Genomic DNA, 12,839 nt, shown 5'->3' with positions numbered 1-12,839 from the left:
CTACCTCTGTGCAGAGAGGCGATGCAGCTCTGGTATTGGGCAACTCAGGAAGAAATCTCCTTAACGGCAGTCCATCTTCCCGGGGAGGAGATTATGACGGCAGATGCTCTAAGCAGGCAGAGCACGGTGTCCCAAGAATGGGAACTGGCTCAGGAAGTAATTCAAGAGATCTTTGCCCTTTGGGGAACCCCTCAAGTAGACCAGAATCAACCGGAAGTGCAAAAGGTATTGCTCAAGGGAATTTCCCCCGAGAGGAGCCCTAGGGGACGCGTTTGTGGTGGAGTGGAATTTCCCACTATTGTACAAGTTCCCTCTGATTCCCGTCATTCCTCAGGTCATCAGTGATCCTAATTGCCCCGGATTGGGCCAGAAGAACGTGGTACCCGGACCTTCTAGATATGTCCATCTGTCCCCCGGTACGTCTTCCTCAGATGGAGGGCCAGGTTCTCCATCTAGAGGTCTAAATTCTCAACCTTCAAGCTTAGTTTCTGAGAGGCTGAGATACAAGGATTGGGACCTTCCAGATGACGTCATGGAGGTGTTGCTTTCGGCAGGAAGGCTAGCAACCAAGTTTCTATACCATTGCCATTGGAAAAAGTTTTGCAACTGGTGCAGAGAAAAGAATGTTGATACTTTTATATGCTCTATTCCGGAAGTACTGTCCTTCCACTTGTCATTAGCACACAGAGGTTTAAATGTTGGAACCATTAAAGGTTATCTTGCAGCGCTTTCCATCTTCAAGCGCTCGAAGGAATGCACCTATTTCAAAATTCCTTTAGTAGTACAATTCTTAAAAGGACTCACGTGTTTCCTCCTTGCCCATTCCAGGTACCAATTTGGGATCTTAATCTGGTTCTAAACTTCTTAATATGTGCCCCTTTTGAACCTTTGCACACTTGCCCATTAAGATTACTAACATGGAAAACTGCTTTCCTAGTTGTTTTAACATCAGCAAGAAGAGTGAGCGAATTGCAGGCACTGTCTTCTGGGCCACCCTATACTGTGTTCCATAGGGACAGAGTTGTATTAAGGGTTAAACCCTCATTTTTACCTAAGGTTGTGTCTGATTTTCATTTAAATCAGAAAACTGTTCTACCTGCATTCTGTCCTCCACCTCATCCTAGTAAGGAGGAGGAAAGATTACACAGGTTAGACCCGAGAAGGGCTTTAAGCTTTTACTTCTCTAGGCTTTCTAACCTTATAGTGGACAATGAACTGTTCATTGGCTATACCGGAAGGAAATTGGGTCAGTTGGTGTCAAAACAAACCATATCAGGTTGGATTGTTCTTTGCATTTCAGAATGCTACAGATTAGCACAAAAAGACCCACCAGAAGGTTTAAGGGCTCACTCCACCAGAGGCATCACCTCTTCGACAGCCCTACAAAGAGGTGTCCCGTTAAGGTCCATTTGTGAAGCAGCAACTTGGTCTTCGCTGCATACTTTTTCAAAATTCTATAGCCTGGATGCTTCCCAGTCTAAGGAGCTGAATTTTGGTAAAGCAGTACTATATTCAGCCATCTAAGGGTATCAAAAAATCTACCCCCTCCTCCAAAGGAAATTGTCCATACTGCTTTGGGAGTCTATCTAAGATGAGGAATACGTTGGAGGACACCATCCACTCGAAGAACAAGTAATTTACCAACTGGTAATGTTCTTTCGATTGGATGTTCCTCCAACGTATTCCTCATCGCCCTCCCAGCCTACCCCTCTAGATTATTCCGGGTTATTGCCACTTCAACTCTCGCAAGGTTGATACCTGTCTACCGGCACAATCTACACTGTACAAAATCGAAAGTGAAGAGGAAAAACAGAACTGAGGCCAACGGGCGCTGCGCGTGCTACTTATATACCCGATGACGTCCCCCTCGACGGAGGCCTTCGAGGGACCATCGACTCGACGGCATCGACGCATGGCAACCTCTGCCGAATTTTTATTCCGAAGCAGCTAAAGCTGGATGGAATACATCTAAGATGAGGAATATGTTGGAGGAACATCCAATCGAAAGAACGTTACCAGTTGGTAAGTAACTTGTTTGTCTAAAGCTATTCTACTTTCATGAGTCCGTTTTGGTAAGTCTAACATTTGAAAAAGGTCATCCATATCCTGGTCTTGTGGTGAACTCTTCTCTTCAACGAAATTCTCATAAAAGGTGTGGAAACACTCAGATAGTTCCAAATTCTTCACAACAAGAACCCCCCTATCATTTACTACACCTTTGATCACTGCACTTTCTGTCATGTTCTTAAGTTTGTTCGCCCGCAATATACCACACGTATCTCTTCCTTACAAATATTTTTGTTTCTGATTAAAAAAAAGACTATTCTCCATTTGGTCATTAACTACATTCTGCAAGGAATCTGAAACCTCCTGCATTGCTAATTGGTCCTCCCGACCACCAGATATGACATATTTACGTTTTAGAGCCGCCAGATCAATTTCCAAATTTCTTATCTCAGGCAACCCTACCTTCTGCGTATGGCAGGCATGGCTCATCAATTTGCCTCTCATAGTAGCATGGGCGCCTGTCTCCCATGTTGGGGGTGACGTCCCAGGCCTTGGGGGCCTGTCTCCCTTGTTGGTCGACCGTCCCCAAGTTCAGCAGCAGTCCCAGGGTGCCCCGGTCGGGTCCCCATCCCTCCCTGGAGGGAAACACTGTATCATAGGCCAGACAGAGCTCCGGGTTGGCTGGGGCTGCTGCCTTCAGGCTTGGGCACCTGTCTCCCTTGTTGGTCAACCATTAGCAGACCATCTAACCCTGGAGATATATTTATATATTTATTTGTTTGTTTATTTATTTATTTGGTGCACCAAAGCCAGAGGTATCTAGGCGCTTATGCTTAAGAAGTTGGTTACAGTGCTTATTGTTTCAGGACAGAATGAGCAAGAAGTTACATCATAAAGTGCAATGACGTGAAGGTAGTTACTGGCATACGGTTATAGGCAGGGACAAACCGAAGGAAGTTATATAACAAAAAAGCAATAGAGTTCAGGTGGGCACAGTGAAGTAGCCTAGCCCCATGTTGCAAGGCGGCTACGTCACAGGTTGCAGTAGGGTCCAGGTGGGCACATTGAAGGAGCCTCGCTCCATGTTGCAGGGCGGCTGCAAGACAGATGCAGAAAGTCAAATCAAGTGGGCACATTCGAGAAGGCTCATCCCATGTTGCAGGGCGGCTGCGAGACAGATGCAGAAAGTCACATCAAGTGGGCACATTCGAGGAGCCTAACCCCATGTTGCAGGGCAGCTGTGACACAAAGATGCAGCAAAGACAAGTGGGCACAGGGGGGACAGTTAGGTACAGAGTTCAAACACACAGACCCATACATACAGCAGGGGGGCAGCTAGCTACAGAGTTCAGACACACAGGCACATACTTACAGCAGGGGGGAATCTAGGTACAGAGTTCGGGCACATACATACAGCCGGGGGCAGGTAGGTACAGAGTTCAGACACACAGGCCCATACATACAGCACAGGGGCAGCTAGGTACAGAGTCCAGACACACAGGCATATACGTACAGCAGGGGGCAGCTAGGTACAGAGTTCTGACCCACAGGCACATACATCCAGCAGAGGGGCAGCTAGGTACAGAGTTCAGGCACATACATACAGCAGGGGGCAGGTAGGTACAGGGTTACACCCAGATACATTCAGACAGCGGACAGGGAGCATACAGAGGCCTTAGGAAGTGGGCCTTTGGTGAGGGGGCCGGCTAAGCCTGCCGGTCCCCGATAGGCTGCAATGAATGAGAAACAGCGAAAGAGTGTGCTCACAGCCAAGGCACAGCCTTGATGGAAAAAGGCACGGCCATCTTGGAGTTGCCGTGCCTCAGCAACTAAGAATGGGGGGAAAGCCCCAGGGCACCAAGGAGGACAACAACGGCCAAAAGGCTATGCGGGCACCACATCGCTCGTGAAGGAGTCAGAGAGGGTGCATTTACAACTTCTTAAATAAGGCTTTGTAGGTTTTCAAATTATTGATGTTCTTTGAATCTCACTACACCGCAGGGAGTGAGGAAGGAAATGGATGAGGATGCGCGTTTAAAAGGCACCGCCCTACCTCTGATCATGGAGCGAAATCCCCACAGGTGCAGCCTCCAGGAGTAGAAACAGGCTGCTGTAGGAAGAGAAATGATCCAGGCACCATTGGTTATTTACCAATTTGTAATAGCAAAATAGCTAGTGAAACCTCTACGTCTAAAGCCATTCTACTTTCATGAGTCTGTTTTGGTAAGTCTTATATTTGAAAAAGGTCATCCATATTTACGTTGGAGAGCCGCCAGATCAATTTCCAAATTTCTTATCTCAGGCAACCCTACCTTCTGCATATGGCAGGCACGGCTTATCAGTTTGCCTCTCATAGTAGCCTGGGTGCCTGTCTCCCACTTTGGGAGTGATGCACGGGCCTTGGGTGCCTGCCTCCTTGTTGGTCGACCATCCCCAAGTTCAACAACGGTCCCCGGGAGCCCCGGAATAGGTCCCCATCCCTCCCTGGAGGGAAAACCAGTAAAGCAGACCATCCAGAATCCTGAATGATCGGGGGTAATGTCCCCGGGCTTTGGCGTCTGTCGCCCATGTTGAGCGACCATCCTCCAGTCCAGCGGTGCTCCCAGTGAGCCCTGGCAGTGTGCCCATCCTTCCCTGGAGACAAAAGCTGTAACGCAGGTCAGCCATAGCTCCGGAACAGCTGGGGGTGCTGCCTCTGGGCTTGGGCACCTGTCTCCCTTGTTGGTCGACTGCCCCCAAGTTCAGCGGCAGTCCCAGGGAGCCCCGGCAGGGTTCCCATCCCTCCCTGGAGGGACAACCTGCAACGCAGGCCATCCAGAACTGGGGTGATGTCTCCGGCCTTCGGCGCCTGGTTCCCATGTGTGTCGACCATCCCCAAGTCCAGCGGTGGTCCCAGTGGAGAGAAAAGCTGTAACTCAGGCCAGCCAGAATTCCAGGACGGTCAAGGGTGATGTCTCCAGCCTTGAGCACCTGTTTCTCATGTGGGTAGACCGATCCCAAGTCCAGTGGTGGTCCCAGTGAGCCCCGGCAAGGTCCCCAGTCCCTTCCTGGAGGGAAAAGCTGAAACGCAGGCCAGCCAGAACTCCTGGATGGTCAGGGGTGATGTCCCCGCCCTTCAAATCATCCAAAACAATGCCCTGAGGGTTGCACTTAACATCCCAAAGCGTGGGCATCTCGCAGCTGCAAGAAAAATATCACATTGGCTACCTATCCACAAGCGCATCATGTTCAAAACCCTACCTATTATGCACAAATGCCTCGCTAACATGGCCGAGGTACCTCTTGCAAAAACGTACCAAACCTTATTCATAAAGACTCAGACGTGCCACCTACTCTCAGTCAACTCACTATACTTCCCGGTCACAGCATCCACGATCTGGAACTCCTTACCCTTGTCACTGAGATCTGAACAATCTTACTGGCCATTCCGGAAACACCTCAAGTCCTTACTCTTCTCCCGCAACATACCCCATCACTGAACCAACCACTGCTCCATGTACTCTGCCTTGTATGTAATCACGTTTGCTTCTGTCATATGTAAACAGCACCTTGATGCCCCCAGGCTTAGAGCGCTTTATGAATGCAAAAATAAACAAATAAATAACCAATCAGAGACCTGGCACCTAGCTCAGTGAGGATACAATTAGCTGTTTCCCTACTCTGGAAGAGTGGAAGCAACACTGCAGGTATATTTTGTAAGCGTTGGAGCAAGATGAAGAGTTTTTAGGGAGATGTAATAATAGTGCTGGCTGATGAGCTGGTGGCATCTAAGGGACCATCTGAAGAGCCGGTGCCCGCTGACGCTGAAAGACCTTGGTATACCCAAGAACCTGGAGACACAGCATGGCTAGGGACAGCCAAAAGACCTAGAGTCCCCTGACAAGAGTGGGAAGAGCATTATATCTCTTAAGCGTGCAGGTTACCATATCTTGTATTTGGTAACAAGGGGCGAGATCTGAGAGACCAACTAGGCATCTATCCAAATCCCTTCCTATTTGGAGATTGGAGCAAAGATGTGCGATGGGCACTATATCCCTGTGACTGTGTATTAGATTGGAGAACCTGAGGGAGACCAGTATCACTATTAGAGTATGACACATATCTGCTCATTGTTTACCCCATTCTGACACCATTTGCTTCGATTGTTCTCAGAAAACAAAACAAATACTGGCCCCCATAGGTGTTTATATCCACCCCCATCCTGATGAAGTTAAATAAATTCTTAACACACTTCTGGGCCACGTTTATTTTGGAACCCCCACATTTTTGTATTAGGTAATTTCTTGGATTGGTTTTCTTTGGTGGCTATGGAACAGTGTGTGTGTTTAGACAGGTTTGTTCAGGTGATAGAGGAGTTTGTCTACTGGCTAAGTTGCCTTCCCTGGACGTGCCACTAGATTAGGAGATGTGCCATCGTCCTCTTTATGAGCCGATGCCTTTGACGATACAGACGCAAGGAAAGGGTGTTGGGGTTGATTGACGCAAAAACCCTTGAATTACGTACCAGGGAACCTCAGACACCAATCGTTCCACCTACAGTTTAGGAAAGTCTTGTAAACCTCTCTTCTTCTGGAAACCGTCCTTTGGCCTTTTAAGAAGTCATGTAGGTACTTACCAGCCTGTCTCCCACCACGACACTCCAGAGACCAACTTGGAAGACACTCACAAAATGCACTATTGCGACATTGAAGAAAATAAAAAGAAGAAAAAAGGTCCTGTGTGTATATTTTTAACAGTCAGAGGCAAAAACAATATAAAAAGATTTATTGACACAAAAGTCAAGAATCCAAAAGACGCTAAAACGGGCACTAAAAAAGGTGAAGTGGCGTAATCATACACACAACCCTACTCAAACATAACCCACACATCAATCATACCCAAACAATGAAGCATGCATATATCAAAGGTGAAACCAAATGAAACACAACTATGCACACACAAAGGGAATATTTTCTATACTTTTTTAAATGAACAAAAAAGACAAAACCAGAATTGTACAAGCCTGTGGTGGCAAAGAAGCTTTAAAGCCCACTGGGCACAAACTAGTCAAAAATGCAACAAAATAAAAGCAAATGTGGTAATTTGCTGGCCAACTCGTGTTTCGGCTACAGTGTTATTACTCCCAAAGACACTGGGGGTCATTCCGAGGTTGGAGGTAAGGAATTACCGGCACCGGTAAGGGTGCTGATGCCGGTAATCCCTTACCTCTGTATTCTGAGGTCCCTTTGCGGGTCCTTCCTTACCTCCTGCTTTTAGCAGGAGTTAAGTACGGGACCCGCAAAGGTACTTCGGAGGTAATTACGGTACCGTAATTTACGGTGCCGTAATTACCTCCTTCCCCATTCCCTTTGAGCCCTATGGGGCAGAAATGGGGAAGGGCAAAAGGTGAATGGGGAATTACTGGTCTCTCCAACCCTGGAATGGACCGGTAATTACTCCATTCACCATGCCGGATTTGGGACAGTTTCGGAGGCAACCATGGAGCTAATTACTCCATGGTTAGCTCCAAACCCGGAATGAGGCCCACTGCCTTCATCAGGTCCAAATGATCCATTTCCAGGTAAGGAGAATTTGTGTGAAATAACCGACACACTCCACGAAGTGCACTCTGTGGGTGTCCTCAAAACCGCAACCAAATGAATCCAAATCATGCAGCTCCAGAGTGATCAGTTGTAGCACTGTAACAGTCTCCGAGATGTCAGCTGCTGCATACATAAATTCCAAGAATGTACACACTGTTAAGAGAGATTTCCTCCGTTTCCACTGTTGAACCTTGTGAAAATGCCAAAAAGCAAAAAAAGGCCACGTTGCGAAAAAGCATTCAATGCTTCTGGACTGCATGACCCAGGCTGGTAAGGCTATTGTGACATTAGCCTGGGCTTGGAGCTGTAGTCCATCAGCACTTTACCTCTACAACCTGTACTGGACATTTATCATTTATAGAATGCAGCAACAAAGCATGATTTGAAACTTATGTTTGCTAACCACCCTTCCCTCATCCTTCCATCCTACTATTTAGTGCTCTGAGTTGAATCACGTCCACATGAAGCACTGTACGAAATACAATTATTAAATTTAAACATGAACATGAAATTGCTGGAGCGGCCACAACAGAGAATCATGTTTTGGTTCTGAAAATGGGGTTTATATAAGATTTTGTTGAAATGATTCTGGGGTGTTGCTAATATTGTGGTGTTTATATGAACCTAAGTGCCCCTTCAGTTTTCCACAAATTTTTATATTTGCCATTCGCTGCTGGAGGGGGTTTTATTTTATGTCCTGTACTATAATATTTTCCATAAAGCAAAGTCTTTAGTGCATCGCATTTGCTCACAGGAGACCATCAAAATTTTAAAATGGCCTCCATCTGGTTAAACATACCATCTTAAAATGAAAGGAACAAGGGAAAATAGGAAAAAAGGAAACAAAATCATTTTTAGGAATACAAATTCCAGAGAAAATACTCCAAGTGACTGGACGTTGTTGACTCCATGATTGGCTCGAGCAGCTTCTAAACTAGCTTCTCCTTCCCTGCTCAGCTGAGCACCTGGGAGAGTGGTGCCAGCCAATCAGGAACAAGGATTTTACAATATGTTAAAGCATGCATTCCAGGCAGGCAATTGGTGCCTCTCCCCACTGCACTGGTCTCCACTAGGTCCCATGCCCCTGCACAAGCTCTTCTTACCCCATATACACCAGCACCCATGTACTATGCTCTCCCCGCACTTAACTTGCATTGTTATCCCTGCTGCTGCCATTAATAGAAACGAGACTACTTCTTCATGTGCATTGCAGTCATCTTTTGAGTTTTTTAAGGGATTTCTGCTTGTGTGGGCTGCACAAAGCTGAACCCCCTTTTAAAGAAAGAAGCCAGTAGCAGGCCGGGGTGCTAATAACTATATTGTGGGGTTCAAAACAACCCTCAGACAAAATGGAAACTGCATTTGGCCATGTTGGGCCTAAACATGCATGCACAGAAATGACTGCCAAACTGAAAGGGTAGCATTTCATTCTCAACTGCCATATCAAAATGTTGTTTCAAGAGAAATAAAATTAAATGGGCCTTGCATTTGAATGACTAGGCCAAAGGCCTTAAACTACTTTCCATCACATGTGACTGATGTCTAAAGTGCTGCCTTGCTGACCTAGAGATCAAAGAATAAAGGGTAACTTTACAAAAGTAGTTACCATGGAAAGGTGTGCGCGTGCAGCTTAGAACAATGAACACATGGGAAAACTAATGTCCATTGCTAGAGTCAAGTGAATATATGTTAGGATGTAAAGATGAACATTGAAGGCATGATGCAACATATTAAAAGGCCTCATTTGTAAAAGAAATGGTGACATTTAAAATCACCTATTTCTGGTCAGGAGAATCGGCTCCTGTTTCTGTTCAGAACATTCAAACAGTGACCTTCCCCCCCAATCTTCTATTTATCTAAAACATCTTTTTGAAGCCACAGCAGTGACCAAAAAGGAATTTATGGTGGGTTTGGGCCAGCAACTGGGTAAATGAAGGCAGCCCTAATTGGTTGAACTCTTAAAAATATATGGATATACATTTGATTTGTGGTGTGGACCAAAACCTAACTGACAAGTGATGGTACAGAAAATGACCCATGAGCATGGAGGTGGAGGTTGCCTTTCTGCTCTCTGAGATAAGTAACAGATGATCCATTATCCAGATAGCCCTGGGAGAAAAGGAAAGAATGTTAATGGATTAATTGCAGGCAAAATCAACAAAGGAACCGATGGCCAGATCACATGTTCAGTTTGAAGAAACCAAACATAATGTGAAATAGAAGGAAACATATGCATGTCAATGATTGCCATAGGAGTGTTTGCAGGATATTACTTTGTTCATGTTCTCAGGGACCATACATTGCACAATAATGGGATGAATACCATTGTAAGGCTTATAAAAAGGCATACTTGTTGATTTAACTCTCCTCAAAATGTGACCTTGGGAATGCAAGCTACAACCTAAAATGTGTTTCTAGCTCTGCAGAAAATATCCCGAAGCAGAGATTCTAGGAGATGATAACTTATTAAATTAGATAGCTGTATAGAAATTTTAGGTTGATAACTGTTACAATTGTTGAATAAATCAAAAAATCCCTCATTTGTACCTGCAACATCGTGCCGAAATGATAGACGTTTCATTAGGCTTTGCTTGGGCAGATCGTGTCAGGCATATATATATATTGTTATGCTTAACTATAAATTAAATATTCGCCACGTTGTAGTTTTTTTAAGTGCAAAACTGAAATGTTCGAAAATGCTATCCAGATGGGTGGAGTCATACATTTACAGGGATAATGTCCACTAACTAAAAGGGACGAGTCATAGAAAAGGGGAGAGCACTGGAGGTCCAATCCAAATCAAGAGCCAATACGCAGGCACATCCTCATTTTAATAATTGTTAATGTGATTTAGATTTTATAAGGTGTTGCACAACGGGTATTGGGGAGAACTGCCTGATTTCATCTAATCGGGATTACTGCAAAATTGCTGGAAGAATAACATTGCCTCGGAGACAGGATTTGGAGTTAGCCAGGAACAGAGACAGAAGCTGGGATTTAAATAAGGAAGAGCAAATAAATGGATTCATGCTGGAGGCCATTCTTTTTTAGATCCCTTTATTTCAAAGCATAGCTCCATAAAAGACAACATACAAAACTTAAAAATACAATGAAAATGAATACTGCAATGTTAGTTTGATCCTATGTAGAACTGCTGTATTGTAAACCTAATAAACAGAAGTTAAAAAAAAAAGAGATCCAGTTAGACAACAGTGGCAAAGTATGTGACTTCCAATTGCAGAGTATCATTTTTTTACCCACCAATGCCCCTCTGAGCACATTTTTTTGTGACATTGTAAGATCATCCAATCAACCATTACCTCCCAAAAAAAAAATACAAAATGCATTGAATTGTTAAATCACTATAGAATAAGATTCCATTTAAAGTCCATAATAAAACCTCGCTACATGCACAATCTTTTTTGCAACATACCCCCAAGGGACTGCTTTGATGCTTCTAAAAACATGTAAACAGCCTCTGTTACTTTTTAGATAGTAAAGAGAGTATATTTTGCAATGCCTCTTTAACAACCTACAATTTAACGACCTTAGTACTGGTATTATAAACCTTTTTCATAGTTGGTAAAAGGACAGACAAAAGAGCAGAAAGTGGGCCATATCATGAGTTAAAATCACATTACAAGGACAGCGAACAATTAATTTCTGATCCATTTATATTCTGCCACAATTTTCAATCAATGATAGAAGATGGCCACTCCTCAGATGAAACAGAACACTCCTTATTCATTTACGATATAACCAGGTACATATGTGATCACTGCGCCGCCCGTAGCTGCGCCGACGAGAATGTCAACGCCAATTATGGCGCAGCGCTGTGATCAGATAGATCACTTTTCCTGTGTCCCTCAGCCCTCATTCCCCTACATGACCCCCCACCCCACCCTATTTACCTTTACGGTGGTACACTTCTGTGTGCGCCGCCGACTCCCTACTAACCCTGCGACATCAGTTCCTCTCACTTACGGGGGTTGGAGCTGACACCTCAGAGTGTTTTTTTTTTTTTTTACTTTCTTGTCCCTCGCTTACCAGAGTGGTAAATTGGGGACACCCCCGCAACCCCTAACTCCTGTCACTGCGCCCAAGGAGAGCGTGGGACACCCCTGCAATCCCCGCTCTGCTTGGGCGCAGTAATGTGAGTCGGTAAAAAGAAATTAACCAAAGTCGCCGTAACTGTGTTGTCGCAGTTACGTGGTCGACATTTTGGTAAATTTCAGTGAACCAGTGCGTATAGTCAGCATGGAGGCCATTCTTGACTGAATCTGGAGAGGCCTCTTACCAAGTCCTAATGTTTCCTCTGAATATCCAGATGCCGTGAGGACTTTTCACTATGAGATGAAACCCAGATATTCTATGTCAGTAAACTTGCCCAACCAAACCAAGATTTGTGGGGGATCTGTTTGATTTAAAATCTTCCCATTATTGATTGGGTGGACAGACAAAGTAGACCCCTGTAACTAATAACAATTTAATTAACTCCTCTATAGCCAACTAACACAGGGTGATTTTATTGAAATTCGAAATCAACAACGCCGCTTTCAGTGTGAATAAAAAATATGCTCTGTTTAAGTAATTGGGGACTCCTGTTTCTCATTGCCAACTCCAAAATTCCCTGAAGGATTAAGATGCATAACAAATGAAAATTCCCAACTGTTCACCATTGCTCAGACCCTGCCTTGGAGCAGAGGGGTGCTGCATGTAAACGGAATGTCTGGGGCAGAAAAGTGTCTTGCCAAAATTAAATAAAGTGAAGTCCCTTACTGAAAAGCATACTCTCTACAGAGAGTGGGAAAGTGACTCCTGTTAGAAGAGTGATTCATCACGGCATTGTGGTGAAGGAAGAAGGATATATATATTTTTAAAAAGTGTGCTGTTTTTAAAAGTCAGTTGTGCTCCAACACTGCTAGCATTTATTTGCAAGCGCGCAGGGAGAGGAAAAATACAGACCGCTGCATGTGTGAAACTGCTTTTGCTATATGGGAAAGTATTGCATGTTATTTAAATTAAAAGTCATGTAAAGTGTATTGGTAAGTACATGATCTGATCATGTTTCAAGGTGCTACATGTTATTAAAAGTGAACTTCATGCAAAGTATTTTGGCTGTACCTGTTGTGGGGTTAAATAGTCTGTGATCTGTGTTATCCAGAACTAGTGTTTTCAATTTGCGTAAAAAGAGATTGTTGGGGAAGAAAAGCATCTGGGCCACGGAGTGAGGTGGTGTAATTTGTGATT

At 44.7% G+C, this 12,839-nt stretch overlaps 1 protein-coding gene across 1 annotated transcript in view; it reads left to right on the top strand.

Moving 5' to 3' along the window:
* The window catches only part of IQUB (IQ motif and ubiquitin domain containing), a 548,499-nt gene that overhangs the window by 373,813 nt on the left and 161,847 nt on the right, over positions 1-12,839 (top strand). The gene's annotated exons all lie outside the window — the stretch shown is intronic.

This window comes from Ambystoma mexicanum, chromosome 12, assembly GCF_040938575.1.
Source record: "Ambystoma mexicanum isolate Mex_15411 chromosome 12, UKY_AmexF1_1, whole genome shotgun sequence".
Lineage (NCBI taxonomy): Eukaryota > Metazoa > Chordata > Amphibia > Caudata > Ambystomatidae > Ambystoma > Ambystoma mexicanum.
This window is presented reverse-complemented; position numbering and strand designations above follow the sequence as displayed.